This window comes from Anabrus simplex, chromosome 14 (assembly GCF_040414725.1).
Source record: "Anabrus simplex isolate iqAnaSimp1 chromosome 14, ASM4041472v1, whole genome shotgun sequence".
Taxonomy (NCBI): domain Eukaryota; kingdom Metazoa; phylum Arthropoda; class Insecta; order Orthoptera; family Tettigoniidae; genus Anabrus; species Anabrus simplex.
In genome coordinates, this window is record NC_090278.1 from 51,119,595 (window position 1) to 51,145,128 (window position 25,534).

The window sequence follows — 25,534 nt, forward strand, 5'->3', positions numbered from 1 at the left end:
CCAGACAATCTGGGCTACCACAAGGACAATATTTAATGCGAAACTAGAACTTGAAATTAAGCCTACAATAGAGTTCGTAAAATATCAATCAACGTATTGATAAAAAACTACAAATATTATCTTCAAACAGGTAATGCAGATTAGAAAAGTAAACATTCAGAAAAGTACCCGAATAGAGCCCGGTACTACAGCTAGTTAAAACAAATAGTTTTATTGCTGTTATTATTTCTCTCGGAAATGGAACATGTACTAATGACCTTGATACGGTAATTACTCGCTCAATTCGAGCCTGTCTACGGCAATAAAGGTATCAAAATGTTCTCACGGCAAGTGGGTCGGAATAATCAACACAGCAAGCCTCAGTTTGGTTATGGGAAATTGCCTTGCTTGTTTAGCGAAACAGCTGAAGAACGAACCGCTATGATCGCGAACAGGTGAAGGGCAGCTGGCGCTCCTAGTGGGAACACGACTCACCGGACGGACAAGACTCAGTTTGGCGTGAACTTTCGAATGCGGCAGATGTTACTTCGTGTTTGCGCGGGCGAGTTCTTGACGTGATAGTGCGTTCTAAAGTGTTGTTTTAGTGTCAAAAGTGATCTACGTGCTGCGACATATGCGGTAAGTCACCAACATATATTTTTAGTTTCATTTTTTGGATATTATTCGGCACTGTCCTATTTCAGTGCAGGGTTGATTCATTCAACATGCATCGACTATTTTTCTATTAATGCATGTTAGAAGTGAAGTGTCTGTCTTATTCGTGGTAAACATCAATACGGGTTCAAGGCAAAATGGAAACAAATTTACTGGCCCATTGGCCGGTACTAGGTTTACCTCTGATTAGTTTTTGAGGTTTAATGTTGAGCCCAGTTGCCTCTTAAAACAGAAATTACCGCTACAACGTATTTTTGTACCGGTAACCTTCCTTACATCTACCCCTTCTAAATAAACTTATATCGATTATTTTACTTATAATGGTACTTTATTGCTATTTTTCATTTTTGACTACTTGCATTTACCGAAAATTAAAGCAACCCACCGTACTCAAAACTGAAATTTGCTGCAGCTTCTTCACAGATTTTGTCAGAAACCAGAATAGTTGGGCCTCTTTTAGATTACGAGCTGCTTATTCCTTGCTCTGCCATTGCTAAATGGGTTTATTAGTCTCTGTAGTCCAGTTTCACTGTGAGCAAGACTGTTTAGGTGATATTTTGATTGCGATTTTCTTAAATGGTCAGTATGGGGAGTGGATTGAGGAATTGGAAACTAGAGTACTCACGTAAAGTTAGTTGCAAGTTAGGGGAAGTTACAGTCTCAAGAACAACTATCAATTTCATGTTGGTTCCGTATTGACAGTATAATGTACAGAGATTAAATTCTTATAAAATATTTTGTATAGGTCCACCTGTTCAATACTTAGTTTTAACTATAGTCTGATAAAAGTTCTTTAAAACATTACGGCATGCTTCGGGCTATCATATTTTACCATCTTCAGCTGTGAAGAAAGTTGGTCTATACAGTTTAAAAAATGAAATGCCATTGCAAAGATACATACAAAAACCTTACAACTACAAATTTATTTTGCAATAAATTGAGTTCACTTTCGCGGACGTTGCTTTACTTGTTTATGAGGTAGACAATGTTCTAGTAATTTCTTCCCTGCAAATCGAATGACACAATGTGAATACGTCACCCTAATAAAATTCAGGTAGTACCAAGAACCTTATAACTTATTAACCGTCATTGATCCCAGTAGAGGTGACTCTAGATTTTTCGTTTAATTTCATTTAACCATTCTTAGCGACATTCTAGAAATGTACCGTACGGGACAACGGCCGTGGATTTGACTAAATTTATTCTCATCTAAATACTTGCAAAGAACTTTCTGTGTAGTAACAGGATGAAAAAAAATGGACAGGTACTGTTAATATCTACCGATCGAGTACGCTCGAGGCGTGTATCTATTAGCTTAAATTCAGGAGGTAATGGGTTCGAATCCTGAAAGGGTTTTTTCGTGATTTCCCAATTTTTACACCAGTCAAATACCGGAGTTATGCCTTAACGCCACTTTCCCAGTCATAGCACTGTCCTGTCCCATCGTATCTTTAACCCTTTATAGGGCAAATATATTTTTAAAAAGTCTATACTTATACCACACTTTCCTTTTACTACTAACAATGATGCTTCAAAAATTATTCATATTTTCTCGTTTACTTAACTTTGGTTGAACAATAGTCTTCCTTAACTTGCCCCTAGTACAATAATTCAGGGAAATGTTGAAATAAAAGTGTATTAGTTATTTACTATGGAGTAAACGAAAATTTAAATATATACTGTATATACAAAGTTATTACTGCCCAAAATTAACACAATTCCTGATATTTTCCAAACATTGATCACAAAGTAATCTTCCATGAATTGGACGTTCGTACAGCTGTCAAAAGCAATGTCACTGAATCCTATACGCCTGCTTTCTTCTCTCTCTCTCTCTCTCTCTCTCTTTTTACATTCATGTGAGTGATGACGGTATTCGCAAATGACTGGTTAAAATAGACCCCAAGTTTTACATTAACATTGTTGTACATCGTTACTTACGTGAGGTGCCACGGATCATTACTGGAAATATGGGTAAGAAAATATCGAAGTATTAATTTCAATACAGTATATTAACTATGCATTCTGAATTAAAATGCTGTTCATAACATAAGCAGATAATGGCAATATTAGAGGACCAAAAATGATGTTACTTGTAAGGTTGCAGTTTTCATGGTGCAACACAGGAGCCTTTGGACATGTCTGAATAATCGCAGTCTGCATCCTAAACGCAGTATTATTATTTATATAGGCCTCTTTATTTCAAGAGGCACAAGGGTCATAACGGTGCTGTAGCCTAAATTAATTACATTTGACATCACAGATGAAATTAGAGGACATTAACATATACGGCAAAGATACAGGATGTCTTAAACCTGTTGGGTCAAATTGAAACAGGTGATAGTGGGTCCACAACAGATTATATTGAGATAGGGAATCAATGGTCGGAAATACATATTTGTGTTACGGACATACACAGCGTACACCACATAACAACGTAGCTCGTAGTAATTGTTCAAAGTGACGACCGTCAGTCTCAATGCATGTATTGCAGCGGCGCAAGCAGTTCTGCCGCACTCTCGCGAAGATCCCGGGTGTCTGTTGTCTGGAACAGGCAGCGGCTGATAAACAGCGTACACCCCTGACCACCAGACAGACACACTGTACACATCTTTGCTGAGAGGGGGTTTATAGTTACAAAATTACAGAACATAATGGTGTGCGTGGTGCGCGCAGCATGACTGTCATAAGGACACTGATACAAGTGAATTACTGTATGTTGATGTTCAGATTACAATCTAAAATCCACACCCTGTGGGTGGAGGACGCAGACTAAGAATACACCCACGGTATCCCCTGTCTTCCGTAAGGGGCGACTAAAAGGGGCGACCAAGGGATGATTGTATTAGAACCATGAAACTACTTGTGATTAGTAGCAAAAGAGTGCATTGCCGGCTTCTACAGTACCTGTGATTAATACAACTTTAGGAGCGACAACATGGTTCTGGCTTGCCTATGATTAGTACCCACTATATGAGGAACACCACGGGATGGTGCGAGTCCCTGTGGTTAGTACACCTATGTAATGAACACCATAGGTTAGCGTTGCCTATAAATGGCGCCGCAATGTGCGAAACACCATAGGTCTGTATTACATGTGCTAATTTCATTACCTGTGAGTACTACCATATTTTGTGGGATACCGCGAGTCTACGCTACTTTTGATTAATACCGCAACATAAATACCATGGTTCTACTTTCCTAGAGATAAGTACCATTATGGGAGGCCGATGACTTGGATTTTGGACTCCTTTACACTACAAGCATCATCGATTCAGTGTTATGCTATAGAAGCAGTCTCTTGGTTAGTAATAGTAATAAGTCAGTTTCTGTGAATGTGTGGCATTGCGGGTCGGATCCACTGATTGTTTTAAATTCATATCCATCCATTCATTCTTCGTCCTCGCGTTTTGAATTCTGGTTAGTGGAGGATTTTGGACTTTTAATTGGTCATTACATTTCGTACCATTAGGGGCCGATGACCTAGATGTTAGGCCCCTTTAAACAAGCTTCATTATCATCAATCTAAAATCCAACTTTGGAGGTTTCTTAGAAAATAGATTTAAAATGTCTCTGAATGTTCAAAAGAGCCAACCCATTGTGTCTTACGTGTTGTGTGCGAGTCCCCGAACCAAGGGAATGAACCATTTAAGGTTAAAATCTCCGACCCGGCCGGGAATGGAACCCGGGGTCCTCTGAACCGAAGAGCACTGCGCTGACCATTCAGCCAAGGAATTGGACAGTTTCTGTTTATTTTACCTTGTAAACTCGTCCCGAGGTGGCGCAACTCTCTTCGTACACACCCGCAAACGAGGTGAGCTGCATGTATTATTTGAAGCATATGCCAACCCTCCTGCTGTTTTTTCTTTAATTTTTACCAGTACCGGAGATCAAACCCGGACCATGGAGGACGGCAGCGGGTAGCCCTAACCGTTACACTACGGAGGCGGGACACATCTCACAGAAGGAATATAATGAATCACACTTACACAACTAGGGTTGTGAGGTTCTAGATCGCGGTGTTGCCACCTCCAGGAAACGCTGGCAGGTTCGATCACAGTGGGAACACAGGGAAGGCTGGAGGTAAGGAAGCTAGAAGAGAGGGAGAGAGATTTTTAAAGGCCACTGTTATAAACAAAGGGCGAAAATTCGGGACTGAACTGTCCCAGGGACCTTACGTTCAAATTTATCTGAACTTTTTGCATAATTATCTTGTAGTTATCAGTTTGCATTCAAGGGATAGTGACTTCGAACCCCACTGTTGGCAGCCCTGAAGATGCTTTTACTTGGTTTCCTGGAACGGTACCTTCAGGCCACGGTCACTTCCTTCTCATATCTAAGCCCTTTCCTGTCTCGTTGCCATAAGACCTAAACTTTTTAGCGATAGATTTCTGTACGGGGTTGAGGAGTAAGGAGGGAGCACTTCCGGTTCCGTTAGTACTGCCAACTGAACGGAAATGAAATCTGGAATGAATCGATAATACGATCGATCGATATTGTTATTTTAAGCCAACAACTGTGTCACACAATACATGACATATAACATTTCTCGATGCGAATCTTATTCCTAGAGTGAATTCTATAGTTTGGCTTTGCTGTATAAATAACAGTAGTACTAGTACGTAAAGTGTACGCTAGACGTCGCACAGAGATGCATAAGCGATTCATAGTTTCTTTCAAAGATTGCCAGCACGAATCTCGAAGGTTGCCGAGGTCGATCGCTTCAGCACTAGGGTGTTAATCTATCGCTAAAAAGTGCGCAGATAATAAAGCAAATTGTAAAAAGTTGTACTTTGTTTTATCTGACTTTTTTCAATTATTTCTTCTAGTTCAGAAGATATGTTTGTAAATATCTTCGTATAGGCTATCTCCAGCACGTAAAACTTCGACAGTTATCTTGCCATGCAAGGATCGGAAAGGTAACGGTCGTAGCCTCAATTAAGATGTAGCCCCCATGTGCTCGGACAATGGGATTCGAACCCACCATCCCCCGAATCTAAGCTAGGCGGCTAAATCATTCCTATGTTGTTCATTTTCCGTAATTTTCAGAATCAGGCGTAATTCTAATTATAATTAAAACACTGTTGAGGACATGTCTATTAAATTGTACTCGGTAGTGTGTTTTGATTGTCCGACTACTTGGCTGAATGGTTGGCGTACTTCCCTTCGGCTCAGAAGGTCCCGGGTTCGAATTACGGCCGGGTATGAGTTTTTAATCGCTTCTGGCTCGGACACTGGGTGTGTCTGTGTCTGTCCCACTAGTCTCCTCTTCATATTTAGACAATACCATGCACTAGCATACCAGCCACCGCAGAAACGCACACCACTTCGCTCCCTTCCTCATTCTTACATCCCCCCCAAAACCTTCGTTGTGCTGCCGCTTACTATTTCCTTTCAGAATTTATTGCCGGGCTGTGTGGCTCAGATGGTTGAGGCGCTGGCTTTCTGACCTCAACTTGGCAGCTTCGTTCCTGGCTTAGTCCGGTGGTATTTGAAGGTGCTCAAATACGTCAGTCTTGTGTCGGTAAATTTACGTAAAAGGAATCCTGCGGGACTAAATTCCGGCACCTTGGGGTCTCCGAAAAACCGTAAAAGTAGTTACTGGGACGTAAAGCCAATATTATTATCTGTAATCTTAACCATTTTATGTTATATGGGTCCGCCTAGACAATACTTATTTTTCTATTTGCTTTACGTCGCACCGACACAGATAGGTCTTATGGCGACGATGGGATAGGAAAGGCCTAGGAGTTGGAAGCGGCCGTGGCCTTAATTAAGGTGCAGATACAGCATTTGCCTGGTTAAGAAGAAAAAAAAAAAGGAAACTCGTGTCCTCATCCCGAGGTGATGCAGCTCTTTTCAGGCACACCCCCAATGGAGGTGAGCTGCATGTACCATTTCAACCACATACCAGCCCTCCTGCCATTTTTAAATATCTGGCAGTACCGGGAATCGAACCCAGGCTCCCGAGGACGGCAGCTAATCACACTAACCGTTACGCTACGGATTTTTTTATGTCCCTGGTGTGAAAATGGGAAACCACGGAAAACCATCTTCAGGGCTGCCGACAGTGGGATTAGAACCCACTACCTCCCGGATGCAAGCTCACAGCCGCGCGCTCGTAACCGCACGGCCAACTCTCCGGTACTCTGTTTTAGTTTGTGTATTTTAATGTGTTTTTAAAATAATTTGCATAATATATTATTGAATTTTAAGGCAATGTCTTGTTCTACCATAACCTATCATCTTTCATTTTACCGGAAATAAGGCATTGCGAATTAGATTCACTGATTATTTTAAGGTCACCATCATTATTCATCTTCATTTGTTTTAAATTCTAGTCAGTGGTTACATTTTAAAATTTTAATTATATCATGTCGTCCATCTCGTACCATTAGGGGCCGATGACCTTAGATCTTAGGCCCCTTTAAAAGAGCATATCAACTATTCTGCTACTCATTTACTGCGCTATCCGCAAATAGACTTGTAAGTTATTCTAGTTCAAACAAAACAAAAACAAACCCCATGGCACTACAGCCCGTGAAGCCCGAAGACTTGCAAATTACGAGGTGTCGTGTGGTCAGCACTACGAATCCTCTCGGCCGTTATTCTTGGCTTTCTAGACCGGGGTCGCTATCTCACCGTCAGATAGCTCCTCAATTCTAATCACGTAGGCTGAGTGGACCTCAAACCAGCCCTCAGGTCCGGGTAAGAGGCAGGCACGCTACCCCTACACCACGGGGCCTATCCCAGTAAGAAACATAATGGTTCAGTAATACTGTTCTTTATAATACGATGACGGTGAGAATGGAAATGGCTGACGAAACTACATCCCGCAGCAGTTCTCAAATGTGGATAAGCAGGAACTTAGCAGTGTCAACAGTACAATTGTAGCCTCCAAACGGTTTCCGTAGAATGGCACGCTCATTCTTCAGCTGACCTGTTAACGAAAGGACGACTTAAGCGCAGAATAGGTAGCCCATTCATAAGTGAAGAAAACCACAACCAAGAAAGCTGAATATTCTGTAAAACCGTTAGTTACGAAGAAAGTGTATATGGCGTTTCTTGTAGAACACGTAATTTTAAGGCCACTTGGTACCCTTCATTTTTCGATAAAGCTAGCCATTTACCCGGAAATCAAAGAGAAATTTGGAAAGGAAATCGCAATCCAAAGAGAGGAATTCAAAACCCTGAGATTTGCCGATGTATTTGGGTCTGCAAAAGATCTGGAGAAATTGCTGAATAGTATAGACAGTCTTGGGTAAGGAGTACAAGATGTCGTCCAAACCAAAATTCATGAAGTGCAATCGAATAAAGTCAGGTGATATCTGCAATATTAGATTATGAAATGAAGACTTAAAGGAAGTAGATGATTGTTTGGTTAGTAAAATAGCTAACGGTGGCAGAAATAAGGACATGCAATGCAGACTAGCACAGGGAAGGAAGGCCTTTCATCATCTGTTTACCCTCTAGGTTCGGCTTTTCCCTCGGGCTCAGCGAGGGATCCCACCTCTACCGCCTCAAGGGCAGTGTCCTGGAGCTTCAGACTCTTGGTCGGGGGATACAACTGGGGAGTATGACCAGTACCTCGCCCAGGCGGCCTCACCTGCTATGGTGAACAGGGGCCTAGTAGGGAGATGGGAAGATTGGAAGGGATAGGCAAGGATGAGGGAAGGAAGCGGCCGTGGCCTGAAGTTAGGTACCATCCCGGCATTCGCCTGGAGGTGAAGTGGGAAACCACGGAAAGCCACTTCGAGGATGGCTGAGGTGGGAATCGAACCCACCTCTACTCAGTTGACCTCCCGAGCCTGAGTGGACCCCATTCCAGCCCTCGTACCACTTTTCAAATTTTGTGGCAGAGCCGGGAATCGAACCCGGACCTCCGGGGGTGGCAGCTAATCGCGCTAACCACTACACCACAGAGGCGCCTAAGGCCTTTCATAAGAAAAGAAATGTGCTAACTTTGAATATTGATCTAGGATTTAGAAAGATGTTTGTGAAAACTTCCGTTTGGAGCATGGGTCTGTATGGAAGTGAAACATGGATCATAAGTAGCTCAGAAAAAAAATCCACAGTTCTAGTCCTTCAGGCAAGCGGCTCAGTGTTGAAAATGTCCTAGGACTACAAATATTAGGTTTAAAAAATATAATAAAGTAAGAGAAAAAGAAAACCTACAACCTGTTTTCCAGTCAGTGACCGGATCAGGGATGGAATGAATGAAGCCCCCATCTTGCGGCGAGGATAGGAATTGTGCCGGCTGCCGAAGCCTGTCGCACTCCGGTGGGGCAATGATTGACTGACAGATTAAATGAAATGATGGTTGATACCGTTGCTGAATGAAAGATGACGGAAAACCGGAGTACCCGGAGAAAAGCCTGTCCCGCGTGCGCTTTGTCTAGCATAAATCTTACATGGAGTGCTCGGGATTTGGACCATGGAACCCTGCGCTGAAAGACCGTGGGTGAGCGGCTGTCGCCTAAGTCACGGAGGCTTACAGTGAAGTAAGAGAATATATTCTTTCTTTATACCTAAAAGTTACAATCCTTTCCTTAATCATAGTTTTCCGGTCGGGTAGACCAGCAGTTTGCCTTTTTCCACCACGACGAGCGCTAATATGAGGCAATGCAGAGTTTCACTTAGGCCCTTATAACTACATTCAGTGTAGATATGCATACGTTATCATTATAGACTGCCAGTATCCAGTACTCGGGAGATAGTGGGTTCGAGCCCCACTGTCGGCAGCCCTGAAGATGGTTTTCCGTGGTTTCCTATTTTCTCACCAAGCAAATGCCGGGGCTGTACCTTAAGGCCACGGCCGCTTCCACTTCCTAGGCCTTTCCTATCCCATGGTCGCCATAAGATATATCTGTGTCGGTGCGACGTTAATCAAAATAGCAGGAATTATAGACTGTTATGTCTTTCAGCGTTCAGTCTGCAAGCCTCTGTGAATTTACTAAACGTCGCCACAATCCTCTATTTGCAACTAGTGCTGTGGCCTCATTTTGTTCTATACTTACCTTTAAATCGTTAGAAACTGAGTATAACCACCGTCGTCTTGGTCTCCCTCTCCTTCTCTTACCCTCCATAAGAGTCCATTATTCTCCCAGGTAATCTATTCTCCTCCATTCGCCCCACATGACCCCACCACCGAAGCTGGTTTATGCGTACAGCTTCATCCATCGAGTACATTCCTAAATATGCCATTCCGAGTGCCCTCCTGCCATTGTTCCCACCTGTTTGTACCAGGTCTCTTACTTCTAATTTATGAATAAGATATCCTGAGTCCACCCAGCTTTCGCCCCCGTAAAGCAAAATTTATATTAATATGTAGACATGTTTCAAAAACTCTGAGAACGTCCGAGGGTATTGAACCAAAGAACTCATTACAGAAAGAATTATATGTTGATTTGGCTAGGATTTCGATAAAAAGGGAAAGTAAAGAAACAAGGAATTTTAGGCTGTTTTTCCAGGAACTGCATTTATGCGGGAAGTGATTTTCGATTATTTTTTTAGTTTGATAGAGCTATCCTAGACTCACAGTTTGAAACCTATATGGGTCCTTCAACTTTCGGTACAATTGAGGAAATTCCTTAATTTTACGTTTTTCGTTGTATGGAGACCCCTACTTTGTCCGCTAAGAAGAGTTTTCAACATTAAGAGACAATGGATGCTTTTGAAATGTGGTGTTACCTATAGAAGAATGCTTGAGAGTGAGATGCGTAGATCGAATCACGAATTAAGAGGTACTGAATCGAATTTGTGAGAGTAGATCGATTTGGCTGAATTTGACAAGCAGAAGAGAGAATGATAGGACACATCCTAAGACACCGAGAACTTGTTCAGTTGGTTTTAGAGGGAAGTGTAGGTGGTAAGAACGGTAAGGGTAGACCAAGACATGAATATAGCAAACAGATTTGATGTAGGATGTAGTAGTTACGTAGACATTACAAGGTTAGGACAGGATAGGGTGGCATAGAGTGATGACTCAAACAACCCTTTACCTGTTAGTTTAGTTGATGTAGGACAAAAATTGCCTAAATTTTGTACATACCCCTATAAAATCTTTCGCAAGTTCGAAACTGTGAAATATATCAAAATCTAAAGTATCGCTTGCCAGACTGGGGATTTCAACCTATATCCTTAACAAATTTCAGCTATATCAGTCCAGTAGTTTTCGAGCCTATCCGGGACACAGACAGACACCATCTCATTTATTAATAGTTTAGATAGTTGTGCAATAACCTGCACATCTTTGATGTTGGTGATACCCGCATCCGAGCGTAGGAGTTATGACATGACCTCAATCATTTATGCTGGCCTCCCACGATCTCATACCTATATAAGCAATCTCTATAGATGAGACAGAGCAAATGTTCCAATTATTTCAAACATTAATTCTTGTACTACCAGGAAGACATTACTCACGATGGACACTCAACCTCGTTCGAAAGCAGTTGCGGCGATTGGCAATTAAGGGGGGGGGGGGGGGAGGCACAAAAAGGTATGGACAATAAAAAGCCCCGTGTCCCATGGGATATAGCGGGGGGAGGTGTTTGTAGACATCAAAAAAGAAAATTGTTATAAAATGGTTTTTGATGCTCTCTGAGCGAATTTCGATAGAGAAGTAAAGGTTGACAGTCTACCAACTTAAGAGCGATAATAATCTTACTATACAATAGTCAGACTCCGTGTCTAAATGGTTAGTGTGCTGACCATTAGTCACAGGTTTCCCGGGTTCGATTCCCGGCAGGGTCGGGAATTTTAACAATCATTGGTTAATTTCGCTGGTTCGAACATTAGGTGCATGCGTCGTCTTCATCATTTCATCCTCAACACGACGCGCAGGTCGCCTATGGGAGTCAAATCAAAGGACCTGCATCTGGCGAACCGAACATGTCTAAGGACACTCCCGGCACTAAAAGCCATACGCCATTTCATTTCAGTGTACAATAAAACTTACACCAAAGGAACACTCGTTATGCGTGTGTAAGGATGGCGTGATAATGCAATAAAGTGTCATTCATTATTTGACTACACACTAAGTAACAGACACCAGATAGAACTGAACACACGCATTCACTGAGTAAGCGGCTTCCTGTTACTCTTTAGTCGCAGAATATGCTACACATTATTCCGCGGGTCTCTCCACTACTTTCTGTACAATTCGGTTAGCCGCGACGAACGACATTTTGTGCGTATTTCCGCAAAGTACTTTTTTTTTAAATAATTTAATAAATTAAAGGAAAGAATTAGCTGAAGAAAACAGGATTTATACAAATCGGAGCTACTGTTCGAAACTGATTTCGTTTAGGGGTGCACGGGTACCTGGATGAGGTGGTGTGCTTCTCAGAAACTGAACATGTTCTGGCCCAATGTGATATTTAGATCCGTTTTCTAGCGTTAGTTTCGAGTGGTGTGCTTTGTGCTTGGCGCCTGCAGAGCTGGTAGCTATCTCTACAGGCGTAACGCTTATACAGTCGAACTTCGATATCTCGATTCACCTCGGGAGTTGAATTTTATTTCGAGTTGTCAAAATTTCGATATATAGCGAATCCTCGCCTTCGAGGATTGCACGTAATCTAATAACGTGTAACTACGACTTGATACTGGCTTAAGTGTTCTTCAAGGTATAAAAAACGAACTTGAAGTATTTCTTCGTTTTAATTACAGCACTTGTTATGGCAAGTCGTCGAAGACAATAAATGTTCAGTAGAAAAACATGAGATATATGAGGCGTATAGTTTCAAACATGGCCAAGTCCGTTGATGTTTTTTTTTTCAGGAGAAGCAAAAAACTTGTTTAGGGTATTCATATCTATTCAGACACTTTAATTTTTATGTTGCTTAGCAGAGGCTTCTGATTCATTACCATACAATTTTTACAGTCTAGATATATTACATGAATTGATAAATGTATTTAAAATTTGGACTTGACCATGTTTGAAACTAACTGTGGAACTTGGCCATCTTTGAAACTTAGATTAGAAAATTTGGCCTAATACCTAAAGAAAAAGGAAATGTAGATTAGGCCTATTTTCCAACTGTGTTCATCTTGACTTTATTTAGAACAAATATTATTAAAAATGATATAAGATTTAGTGAAAAATCTTTATAAAGATTATTATTTTACACGTTATGTTTGTGTAAAATTACCCAACATTGTAACAAATGTAGAGGCTAATTAACATTTAAATAGTGTTTATTTTGCAAATTTGTGGATTCATGTAGCTACTTCAATGTATATTCTTCATATTATACCTATTCAATACCATCGCGCCTTCGAAACACATAACCGAAAGATCACGTTGCCGCTTTCTGGTATGGCGTTTATTAATTTCCTCCATTTTATTGCACAGCAAATATGAATACTATTAAAAACGACCAATTAATTACGTATATATTTATAATTTATAAAATATTTATTAAAATACACGCAAACAAAACCACCACATGTGACTCGAACAAACGCCAGGCCGCCATATTACCGGAAGAAAACACGTGACTGGATAGCGCAGGATTATTGGCCCGTGCGGGTTAACAGGGACTTGGCCGACTTTGATATGAAACCTCATTTTTGGCTGCAATTTTAAATGTGATCTGGCCGGATTTGAAACCCACTTTCGTTCCCGTTGTATTCATCTTGTAAAGAGGAATCCATGGAAGTCAAAATATCAGAAAGTGAAAAAGATGGACTTGGTCGTGTTTGAAACTATACGCCTCCTGTCCTTTTCACTCTCGACTAACTCTGTATGTAGGATCGAAAATTAGTGCAGGCACCTACCGCCTGGTGTAGTGACGATACAGCAGAGGATTCATACAGCTCTAAGGCCCCACTGCCAAGTTATTTAGTACGGAAGTCGGGTTTTGGGCTATCTCGCAGTTTTATATTTTAATATCTCGATGGAATCAAACAACGTGGTAGAGGAATTCATATTACTTCAAACATGTTTTGCTTTGCTCCTGGGAGCTGTGTACATTAAAAGGCGAACTAAACAACGGTGCAGATAATGTGTTCATCCCTTGAATCAAAGAAGGTTATCTCAGGGCGATTTCGGTAATCTACTCTAAGAAATGCCCCTCATCGGTTCGTTTTGTACATGCGGATGAATCCTAAACTGTTTGATACTATCTTACGATTTGATTCCCCTCTCCTAATAAAGAAGTGTCTCTTCTTTACCGACATCTATGCGTCTAGCTATCACATTCCGATGAGATGTTTGGATTATATAGTTTTCGTAAACTAGTAGTCTGTTATACTGTTAAGAAATATACAGGGACACTGTTTTATCTATGACAGGGATTGTCTCTCGTCCGGTCGCCAGCGCTTCGAGCTTGTCTCCCGCCATTTACAGTCAGATTTCATTGCTACAGCATATTTACTTCCACGTATTCTTTTTCGGTACGGCGTCTTTGTAATTCTTTTTTCCTTGTATCATATAGGCCTATACACACAGATTATTTTGAAAGAGAATTACGATGGTTTCGTCGAAAGAAGTCATTATATGGCGCACAAAATACAATGTTTACGTCTGGTCTGATTGACTGGTTCTTAAACATAACGTAAAATTAACCGCAAGAGCTTGGAGTTTGCAATCCCTTAATTTTACGGACTCGCAGTTAAGTTTACGTCGGCGCATTCTGAATGAGGCTTAACTGCCTACGGTCAACGCACCAGGGATGGATAAATGAGCCATTATGTAAACATGCCGAAGTCTGATTGTAAGATGCACAGTTAATGTTGTACAAAATTCGAGTTACAGAATATTTTCAGCTTCTATGGAGGAAATGTTTGCTTCGAGAAATGGAGAAACTCGTGCAATCGAATTTCGAGTAATAGACAGATACACGTGAAGAATAGAACAGATGACAGGGAAATAGAAGTTATTTCGAGGTACTGGAAATTCGAGTAGGGGCTGCCTGGCCGAGGCAGTAAAAGGCGTGCTCGTTTCGCCCGGAAGGACGTGGATTATTTTCCCCGTCAAGAAGTCGACAAATTTAATAAACGAGATTTTCACTTCCGGAGGTGCACATGGCCCTGAAGTTCTCAGCCTACACCAAAAATGAGTACCAGGTTAATTCCTGGGGGGGGGGGGGGGATTGCGGCTGAGTGTAGAGCTCACTCTAATCACTAAGTACCGAGGTGTTACGGATAGTGCAGTCGAACAAGTCATGTGATGCAGAAAATGCAGGCACTTCCCAAGGGCGAAGCGTCAGGGGAGACAGGGTAGACAGCGTGTACCCTTAACATATTGTGAAAGAAATATTGTCTAGTTTATTCAATTACTTTTTAGAACATTAAATATTTCCAGATTCGTGACATTATTTTATTCCCCGCTTTACTTATTTTCGTCTCACTTCGGCAATGCTAAGGCTCGCGTTAGTTACATGAAGCACGTAGGCGAAAGTAGACGCTGTCCATTCTGTGTATTTTCGCTTTGTTTTTCAAAGCTTTCAGATAGAGCAACACTAACGCTATCTGTAGGCACTGACTGTGGAACTATGACTATCCTATAGCGAGATGTCTCCGCCCAGTAGACAGACTTACCAGCGTCTCTTCTTGCTCTCATTGGCTAGTATTTGGATCTCTCTTACAAAGGTGCTCTTATTGGCTACCATCTTAGACATGCTTTTAATGTTATTAATTTGAATTTACGTAATTATAAGACACGTCTAAAAATAAATTAATAATGTTTAAATACGAAGTATAGTAAACTTACACCTAATAAATGAATGACAGTATCAAAACCCTTCAAGTACGTGTATTTTCTTGCCCGCCAATATTAGTTGCGGTATTATAAACCCAATAACTATTGGCTTCCAGTCTTAATAAGGTACTCCAGAGTACGCAACGGAAAAAATTGCTTAACTTGATGTTGTATATTCCGTTAGTCAGTTTCTAGTGAACGCGCTATGAGTGCATTAAAATGAATTAAAAGGTATTTAAGGAATTGGATGACCAACCAGAGACTGTCTAACTTGGGAACTCTAGCTATAGGGAAGAAATTTCTGTGGAATCTTAGCAAGACGCCTGACTTCAAGACGAGAGTAATAGATATATTTGCCGAAATGAAGGACAGGCGGATTAAACTCATTTACAAGAATATTATTTAAGGTGACTAGTACGAACAACTATGTATTTCTTACTTCTCTTATTAAATCTACATTATAATGAAATATATTGCTATTTTTATTCTAAAAGTATGTTGTTATTTGACAACTCCCGCGGCCTATTTCATATATATATAAAGCAAGTGCACATAGGGTTATAGGTTGTTATAGGGTTAGTCTTATTTTCAGAGTCATTAACATAATACTGAATACAGATGTATGCGTCGAAAACAAAATTCCATATAATAATATGATTAAAACAGTTTAAATAAAAGAAATCTCTGTCTACCCCCTTACTTAGTTCACGCTTCGCCACTGGCACTTCCACTCCTCCAAGGACCTTCATGGCTTTTACGGAGATGCCTTTGCTTTATGGAGATTCGAGATAACGAGGTTCGACTGTATTTGAGGAGCGTCGGAATAAAAACCCACAAATCCACATTTACTGCAATCGTGTTTACGTGTTTCAGAGATGAGTTTTAGGTTAAATTGTATATTGAAAATCCATACCCAGTTTTCAGTCATTCGTCAAGGTCAGGAATGGAATGAAGCTCCCCAACTGGCGGCGAGGATAGGAAATGTGCCGGCTGCCGAAGCCTGTCTCACTCCCGGGGCAATGATTGATGACTGATAAATGTAATGATTTTGAAGAGTGTTACTGGAATGATAGATGACAGGAAAAACCGGAGTAACTGGAGAAACACATGTCTCGACCCCGCTTTGTCCAGCACAAATCTTACATGGAGTACCGGGATTTGAACCACGGAACCCAGAGGTGATACGCTGTCGTCTGAGCCGCGGAGGCTCTCGTGGGCCCGTAGAATTCCCACTAACCAATGTATGACAGGTATCACTATGTCTGAGAAGCTTTCTTTGTAGTGAACTGAACAGTTTGCAGGACTGCAAGTGGAAGGGCGGAACTGTACTGCATGCTCCTAACATTAGCCCAATCTCGATCTTCTCCAGATGTTACTTATTCTTCTATAGAAATGACTGTTTTCACAGGAAACTCGAGAGCATTGTTGCAGTTCTGTTTACGTCAAAAGCTTCATGTGAAAGAGAGTTTATACTATGAATCCACTTTATCAATAGAGACGAGGCTTTCATACAAATGAATGTTTTTATAGGAACTTAGGACATAGCTCGTTACTTTCCCCTTTCAAATAAATATACATTTCCGTGAATGTTTTGACATTTATGGGGAAAAACTCGTGGACAGTGCATATAATATAAATTATATTAAGTGTAAATGCATGTTTCAAACATTTTCAAAATTGTAATATACTGGCGTAATTAAATCGTCACAGATTTTTATATTCAGTTTTTACGCTCGTTCGTAAATTGACTTTAGCTTTTACCAGTCTCATATGCTGTCGTTACATTGGTATGACCGAGCTCGATAGCTGCAGTCGCTTAAGAGCGGCCAGTATCCAGTATTCGAGAGATAGTGGGTTCGAACCCCACTGGCGGCAGCCCTGAAGATGGTTTTCCGTGGTTTCCCATTTCCACACCAGGCCAATGCTGGGGCTGTGCCTCAATTAAGGCCACAGCCGCTTCCCTCTCAGTTCTAGACCTCCCCTTTCCCATCGTCGCCATAAGACATGTGTCGGTGCGACGTAAAGCCAGTAGCCAAGAAAAAAAAAATTGTATGAAATGAAGTTGATTTTTCTTCTCTCGAATGAGCCACCTGAAGACCACGATGTTCAACTTTTCCGCTTAGAGAGGGACTTCAGTTTTGGCCACTACTCGCGCATTCTCTGGCTGTGTCTCCCTTGTCTCTTTTGTTCAGAGGGCGCCTGTTTTCTTGCAAGGTCGTCTGTCTTGAAACCTCTTTTGTTTAATCTTCTGAGAGGTGCTCTCTTTCTGATGTTTTCAGTTACTTCCAGTTCCTGCACTTCTGTTAGCCATGGTGTCCCTATCTTCCTGTTCTTCCACTAGTTCAGAAGCCGGTAGATCATCCTAGGTGGATTTATCCTCGTGACATGTCCATAGAAAGTCAGACCAGACGCCTCTTCCTAGCTACGTCTGTACCTGCTGGTTTGGTCACTTTCTCTACTCGCCATCTACTGTTTTTTTAAATTATTACTACTGTCCGGCTCCATGGCTAAATGGCTAGCGTGCTGCCCTTTGGTCACAGGGGTCCCGGGTTCGATTCCCGGCAGGGTCGGGAATTTTAACCTCAATTGGTTAATTCCGCTGGCACGGGGGCTGAGTGTATATCTCGTCTCCATCATTTAATCCTCAACACGACGCGCAGGTCACCTACGGGAGTCAAATCAAAAGACCTGCATTTGGCGAGCCGAACTTGTCCTCGGACACTCCCGGCTCTAAAAGCCATACACCATTTGATTTTTTCATTATTATTATTATTATTATTATTATTATTATTATTATTATTTAATCAGTTTATCGTCCAGGGTTGGTTTTCCCGCTGGACTTAGTGAGGGGTCCCACCTCTAACGCCTCAAGAGAGCGTCCTGGAGCGTGAGACATTTGGTCGAGGTATACACCTGGAGAGGAAGACCCGTACCTCGCCCAGGTGGCCTCATCTGCTATGCTGAACAGGGGCCGAGTGGAGGATGGGAAGATCGGAAGAGATAGACAAGGAAGAGATTAGGAAGCGGCTGTGGCTTTAAGTTAGGTATCATTCCGGCATTTGCGTGAAGTAGGAAACCACGGAATACCACTTGGAGTGTGGCTGAAGTGGGAATCGAACCCCCCTCTACTCAGTTGACCTTACGACACTGAGTGGACTCCGTTCCACCCCTCATACCACTTTTCAAATTCCGTAGCAGGGCCGGGAATCGACCCCAGGTCTCCGGGGGAACGCAGCTAATCACACTAACCACTACACCACACAGCCGGATTGATACTAGATTGCCGTACCTAATTGTAATGATTGCAATGAATATTTCTCTTATTTCATTCTAAAATAAATACTTTTTCGGATTAGTAATAAAGTTTTTCGTGACCTACCTGTCCTGTGAGACTTTCTAGTTGGTTGGTCACCAGGCCGTTGGAGTTGGCGTATTACCTGTCCTGCCGAGCGGTAAAGTAGGGTGGTCAATTGTAGGTGCGAACTCTGTCCCGCAACTCCAGAAATAAAAGATGGATTAACTTCACTGTCCTTTATTACCCAGGACGACTATATACACTATTTACAAATTCATTTACAGATTCTGAATAAGTCGGTCTGACGAGAGCTTGCTTCACGAACCTACCCTACGGCTACGCGCAAAGTCCGAATTCTGCCATGCGGCACTTATGTACAACTTCGCTGTCACGACTGACTGCTCGAAAGAGCCTGGTCCTAAGAGTACGAATTACTGGTCGAGAGAGAGCCCCGCGCCATCTTGGCTTAGGGTTATATCTACTCTCCTAGAAGCAAAGGTCGGTCCCTTCCCACTACCTTAGGGGTTGGGTCCATGGACGTTACCTAGCAGCTCGCCTTGTAGGTGGCGCCGTCAATCACTATTCTGAACTAATTGTCTCAGTAGGTGCTGCCCTCTGAGCACTAATGTCTCTTGCACTCGTGTTTCCTTGTCTCTACTAGAGTACTGGCTTTGTGCTCTTTGTCGGCGAACCGCCGGGTCCTAAACCAACTATTAGACTCCGCTTGTCAATACACAAACAAGCAAACATCCGCTTGTTGTCAACGTGTTATTGTAGGCGCGTTTGGCAAACTCTCTGCCTAACTAAGACTCTCTACTACTAGTATAGTTGGGGACAAAACATGACGGCCTCAGTTCCTAGAAGCGAGCTGGAAGCCAGTAGTCAATTACACCCTGCACCCTGCTCAGTTAACGAGTTCTAAGTGATCCTTGTTTGTTTTGGAGAGGCTGCCCAACCACTTTCTTCCTCACTCTCTGTAGTATTGACCCTTTCTTCGTGTAGGGTGCAGTAGTCGAGTTGGCAACTCTGGCTGTAGTAGAGGTAGTAAATCCTTTAAGTCGTTAATAGACACCGAGCTGCCACTGGAAAGTAGTGGTGTGAGGCGAGGTCGTCATGATTTTTCCCCAACTATAACTTACTGAAATGTTCCTTCTTTCCAATTATTAAAGTATCAATATAATTAATAAACAATACTCCGACATTACAAGGTGTCCCGTATTTTGGTTAATACTCCGATACTAGTTTATTTCCCGTGACACCTTGAGATCGAATCTTGGCTGCGAATCCCGGCTGCCGTTCATCTGACAGTCCGCCGGTTCGAACCCTTGGGGAGGTCGGTACACAAGTTTCTTTGTAATGATGCAGTGTGTATCAAATATGCGCAAGCAGAATTTGTATGTAATAAATGTGCAGCAGGATTTAATTTACATTAAAACAAACTTTGTAAACTGTCCTCTACAACAACCAAATTAAGAGCTACTAGTCGTCATTGGTAGACTTGCACATAGATCCCTCAGGTAGGAAAGTGGGTATAGCGGCGAAGAACAAAATGGACCGGGTCATAAACGTGAATAAGGACTACGGATTCTTTTGCTGAGTGAAGAAAGTTCTATGTGGCGAAAATTCGACACTGTCACAAATATGTTCATTCAAGTTTGCACCAGTAACTTTTTGAGATGTTGAAAGGCTATTCTCTGCTAACAAACATTTTACTGACAAGCGTAGGAACCTCACAAAAACAGATTTCGAAATTTTGATGGTTAACTGTGCCGAAGAAAAAAAGGGATGTGAAATAACGAATTTCGAACAAGTTAAAATGCATATTTTAGTGGATTTTTCTCCTTGATCGTGTACGTTTCATACTTTGTGAGTGCAGGAATCCGTATTTCGGAATTTTATAATACATGAAAGCCTCTTCTTTAATAATCAATTTGAATGTTCTAGGCCTAGAAGATTTCCATCCAACAAAATCAGCACAACGCTGGTATCTTAACATAAAGGGGGTGTAGACATGTTAGGACAAGCGAGACGCCAGAAGGCGATACGATCGAATTGGTTAGGTCTTATAGAACAGAGGTTTTCAAACTGGTGTACGCGTACGGGAGCCTTCGGAAACTGGTACGCAGGATTGGTAGAAAAAATATTGTACAATCTGCTGTTTTCTTTACTTCAAAATTCTCATTATTATTATTATTATTATTATTCCTTTCCTGAGGATAAGAACTACATTTCTGCACTTCCAGTCTTGAAGTGTCTCACAAAGAATGGCCAGGAATGGAGTCGCTACCACTGCACATTCCAATAGTACAGGGTGGGGAAAATAAAACTGGAGCGGAATTTGTCCTTGTGGGAGAACTGCCCATCACAGGAAATGTTGGAAACCGTGCTTTCGATGTACCAATCGGTTGTTGTCACATGTCTGCGCTTGCGCATCTCCCGAGTACGTCGCTGTGTCATTACGTGTGAGAGAGGAGCAGATGTGTTTACGAATACAGTAGAGACAATACCCGACACTTCCGTATTTAGCCCTGTTAAAATGGGAGAAAAGTTGCAAGTGCCGCTCCTAGTGGAGTGACATGAAAATTAGAGCTAAATTCAAATATCAATGGAAATGTATATACGGAAATGGATAGATAAATTACGTCTAGAAAGAAAGTGTTTCTAAGATATTTACTTCAAAGTCGCTAAAGCATTTCTGGATAAATAAATGAAAATGTATTTAACAGGTGATTATTTGAAGACTGAAATTAGACATATAACCAAGATGTGAAATAGACTCCTGCATTTCTATTTTAACTTTAGTATTCCTACCTGAACTTTCACGGCTACATTTGTCTTTTTTTCTCATTTAAAAGCATGCTATCATCACATTAAGACACTTGTCAATTAAAATATCAGCACATTCCTTACACACATGATTCAATGAATTTATATTAAAGAGCTGGACAATTTTCTTTTTAACTTGAAGCCTACTAACACAAAGAAAATCTATAAATTTACCCTCAAGAACATTCAAAATTTCCCTATAAGCAATACTTGCAATAATGCCATTACATTAGGTAAAGCAAATTTGCATCATATTGTTTCAACAAAATATATACATTTCTTAAATCACCCATATTTCCTCCAGTGCTTGACATTACTATTCAGTGCTTGACACGCTACTATTTACTTACGTCAACTTAATGGAAACTCATAAATAACGCCAAAAACTTCACAAACAAATACACGTGCTCTTATGACAAAATCAGTAACTGCCAGATCACTCCGCTAAACACAGCTCTAATCGCTGTCCCTCGATATCTCGCAGTGTGTCGCGTATTCTCTCTACTGTATTTGGTGTTTAGTGACCAGTTAACTGCAACACAAAATACTAGTTATGGGCAAGCGATACCTGTGTTCGAGCGGGATCGAACCGACCCGATACGCGCCGAGGTTAGAACCTGTTCGAAGCAAGCTCGAGCAGTCACGTGACCGGGGGCGAAGTCTGACTCACGGTACAGCGCGAACGTGCAAATAAGCAAATAGAATATGAAGTGAAGCACCGTTCACACAGGTGTGTGTGTGTGTATGATATTGATAACGAAGGTACGTGTCGTCATATAAAGCTACCTTCAGTCATTGACGTATATCTTCTGGGGAATAAAGATTGCCCATAAAATTAGAAGGCTTAGATATAAGGAAAGATCTTCATTGGGGTAATCACATAAATATGATTGTAAATAAAGGGTACAGATCTCTGCTCATGGTTATGAGGGTGTTTACAGGTTGTAGTAAGTATATAAAGGAGAGGGCATATAAGTCTCTGGTAAGACCCCAACTAGAGTATGGTTCCAGTGTATGGGACCCTCACCAGGATTACCTGATTCAAGAACTGGAAAAAATCCAAAGAAAAGCAGCTCGATTTGTTCTGGGTGATTTCCGACAAAAGAGTAGCGTTACAAAAATGTTGCAAAGTTTGGGTTGGGAAGAATTGAGAGAAAGAAGACGAGCTGCTCGACTAAGTGGTATGTTCCGAGCTGTCAGCGGAGAGATGGCGTGGAATGACATTAATAGACGAATAAGTTTGAATGGCGTTTATAAAAGTAGGAAAGATCACAATATGAAGATAAAGTTGGAATTCAAGAGGACAAACTGGGGCAAATATTCGTTTATAGGAAGGGGAGTTAGGGATTGGAATAACTTACCAAGGGAGACGTTCAATAAATTTCCAATTTCTTTGAAATCATTTAGGAAAAGGCTAGGAAAGCAACAGATAGGGAATCTGCCACCTGGGCGACTGCCCTAAATGCAGACATTATTGATTGATTATGATAATACGCTATGAAAAGGACACAGCATGTTCGTATCCGTAATATTACCCGCATATTAACGGAAGTATTTCCTCCCAAGGCAGTACTTTTGTATCATGTAACAACCGTACGTTTGACGCAAAATTATGAATACATATTCTTACAGTGTCGTGCTTTGGACGACTAAGACAGCTGTGTAGCGTTGCAGGCGAGGCTCTCCTTCTGTTCTCATGTTGGGGGTTTTGAATCCACTCCTTGGGAAAGAATTACCCTTTTTTGCTCGTATAGAAGAATTTGAGTAAGAAAGGATTGATATATCATCCATCATGTATACAAATATATTTATAAATACTATGCAGCAATGTTACTGCCTGATAGCGTGAAATATATATGAAAATCAAAAGTGACTCGAGATTTCAAGCTGTATCCTTTACCAAACTTCAGGTCAATCGGTACTGTAGTTTTCGAGCTTATCCGGAACAAACAAGACATCTTATGGTGTTGAAAAAAAAAACCCTGTCGGGAATCGAACCCGGAACAACTGTGACCAAAGGCCAACACGCTAACCATTTAGCCACGGAGCCGAGCGAGAAATTTTTCAACAACTGAAGACAAAATATAATAAATTTTGAAGTCTTACAACTATTCAAATGTGTAATGGTTTCTTTTTCTGTATGTATACGGCCCAAGCAACACATTTTAGTAGACAATTGGTTTATTCTGATAGGCATTTGTAACAAATCATCGCACAAACACAAATTTTAACTGTCTCCAATAGACTATACAGATATTAATCGAAATTATAATATGTACGAAAGACAAGGAAGTAACAGTAAAGAGGATGAACCCGTACTGTCCTGCATAATACTCTACGCATCCTTCTCAAGTTTTCTGGGTGTTAATAAGAGCAAGGCGCTAGGCTGCGGCGCGCACAAAACCTCAAGCAGAGCTCGAACTTGTTCGAACTCTGACGTCAGCTGTTCGAGCAGCTCGAGCCGGGCTCAAGCACATCACTACAAACTGGTGCTCACGATAAAACAGCGCGTGCTCATTGTCGAGTGTTGTGCGAAGTGCGATTCGCCGAAAAGCTGTGCGAAAGTGTTCGCGCAACAGTTTCCTAAGATTGGAAGTGTTTTGGCAAAACCTCCAGCAAAGTCTGCAGTGCAAAACTTAATAGCAAAATGGCGAGAACCGGGCTCTGTATAGAATAAAAACCGTAACTATCCGAAAAGAGTTCGAACACCAGGAAACATCGCTCAAGTGAACGGAAACCTGGAACGAAGTCCGACGAAAATTCAACGCCGATTATCTGTGAAAGTGGAAATTAAGGGATCGTCGTGTCGAAACATTATAAGGACTTACATCTGTATCCTTACAAATTTAGTGTTGTGCGTGCGGTAAAGCGTCCAGACGAACCTTCGCGTGTTGAGTTCTGCCGGTGGTTTCTGAGTGAAGTGGAGTTCTGGATCCTCAGATTTTCATGCCTTCAGATGAGGCCATTTACAGCATCTTCTGTGATATTTATTAAAAAGGGTCAATCCCACGTCGATCTTATTGTAAATAATTTCAGGGCCAATTTTTTCGCCCACCCGGTAATAGTGGCTGGGTATTTCCTGTGTACTGCTCGCTGCGTGGGGCCTCATTTCCTTCAAGTACCAACCTAGAAATCACCCAGGACAAATCGTGCTGCTTTCCTTTCGGTCTCTTCCAGTTCTCGTATCATATACTCCTGGTATTTTTCCCATACACTGGAACCAAACTCTAATTGGGATCTTACGAGTGACTTACAGAACGCGCAACTTTTAGCAATACCTGGTTTTACGGAGGTGAGGAGTAAGGCGGGAGCTCTCCCGGTACCGGTAATACTGCCAGTTGAATCGACATGAAATCTGAATTGAATGGATAGTATTATCGATCCATATGAATTTTCTTAACTTTTATTATCTTAGCATGGATTCTCTGAAATATCACTTCCACAATCACATTCACAATCGTCACCGCTATTTGCAGTACTATTAATTACAATCTCATCCATGGCTATTTCCATGACACCGTCGTGCCTCCAGTATTCCTCTTCCAGGTCTTTCACTTTTCTGCAACACCCCTCCCAATCTGCGGTAGATACTGAATGGAATGCTCCATTGTCAGATGTCGTAAGTTAACTGCGGACATGTCTGCCGTAATCTTGTGTTGTTTGAATTAGCGTTCTATTTTTGCCCATGCCAATTCAGTGGTGTTTGAATCACATTTCTATGGAGGAAGACGAAGGACGACGTAACTTGTTTCACCAGCTATGACGTCAACAGCATAAATTTTGTTAGGAGGCCTGTTTTTCTCACTCATGTTCAATCCTAACCTATATTTTGGCTTTGCTGTGTAAACAGTAGGCCTACTAGTACATAAAGTGTACGCCAGATGTGTCACGGCGATGCATAATCGATACATAGTTTGTGTTTCAAAGTTGCCAATACGAATCTTAAAGATAAGAGGTCTACCAACGAGCTAGCTCGTTGAGGTCTACCGATTCAGCATTAGGGAGCCCAGATATCATTAAAAGTTGCGCGTACTGTACATGCCCTCTCTTTTACA

At 41.5% G+C, this 25,534-nt stretch overlaps 1 protein-coding gene across 4 annotated transcripts in view; it reads left to right on the plus strand.

Moving 5' to 3' along the window:
- Positions 1 to 485: 485 nt before the first annotated feature.
- Cad96Cb (protocadherin Fat 4-like Cad96Ca) overlaps positions 486 to 25,534 on the plus strand; it is a 328,400-nt gene continuing 303,351 nt past the window's right edge. For all 4 annotated transcript variants that reach the window (XM_067158408.2, XM_068230420.1, XM_067158409.2 and 1 more), the window contains exon 1: positions 486 to 618. The gene's annotated coding sequence lies outside the window, so the exon portion shown is untranslated. The remainder of the gene's footprint in view (positions 619 to 25,534) is intronic.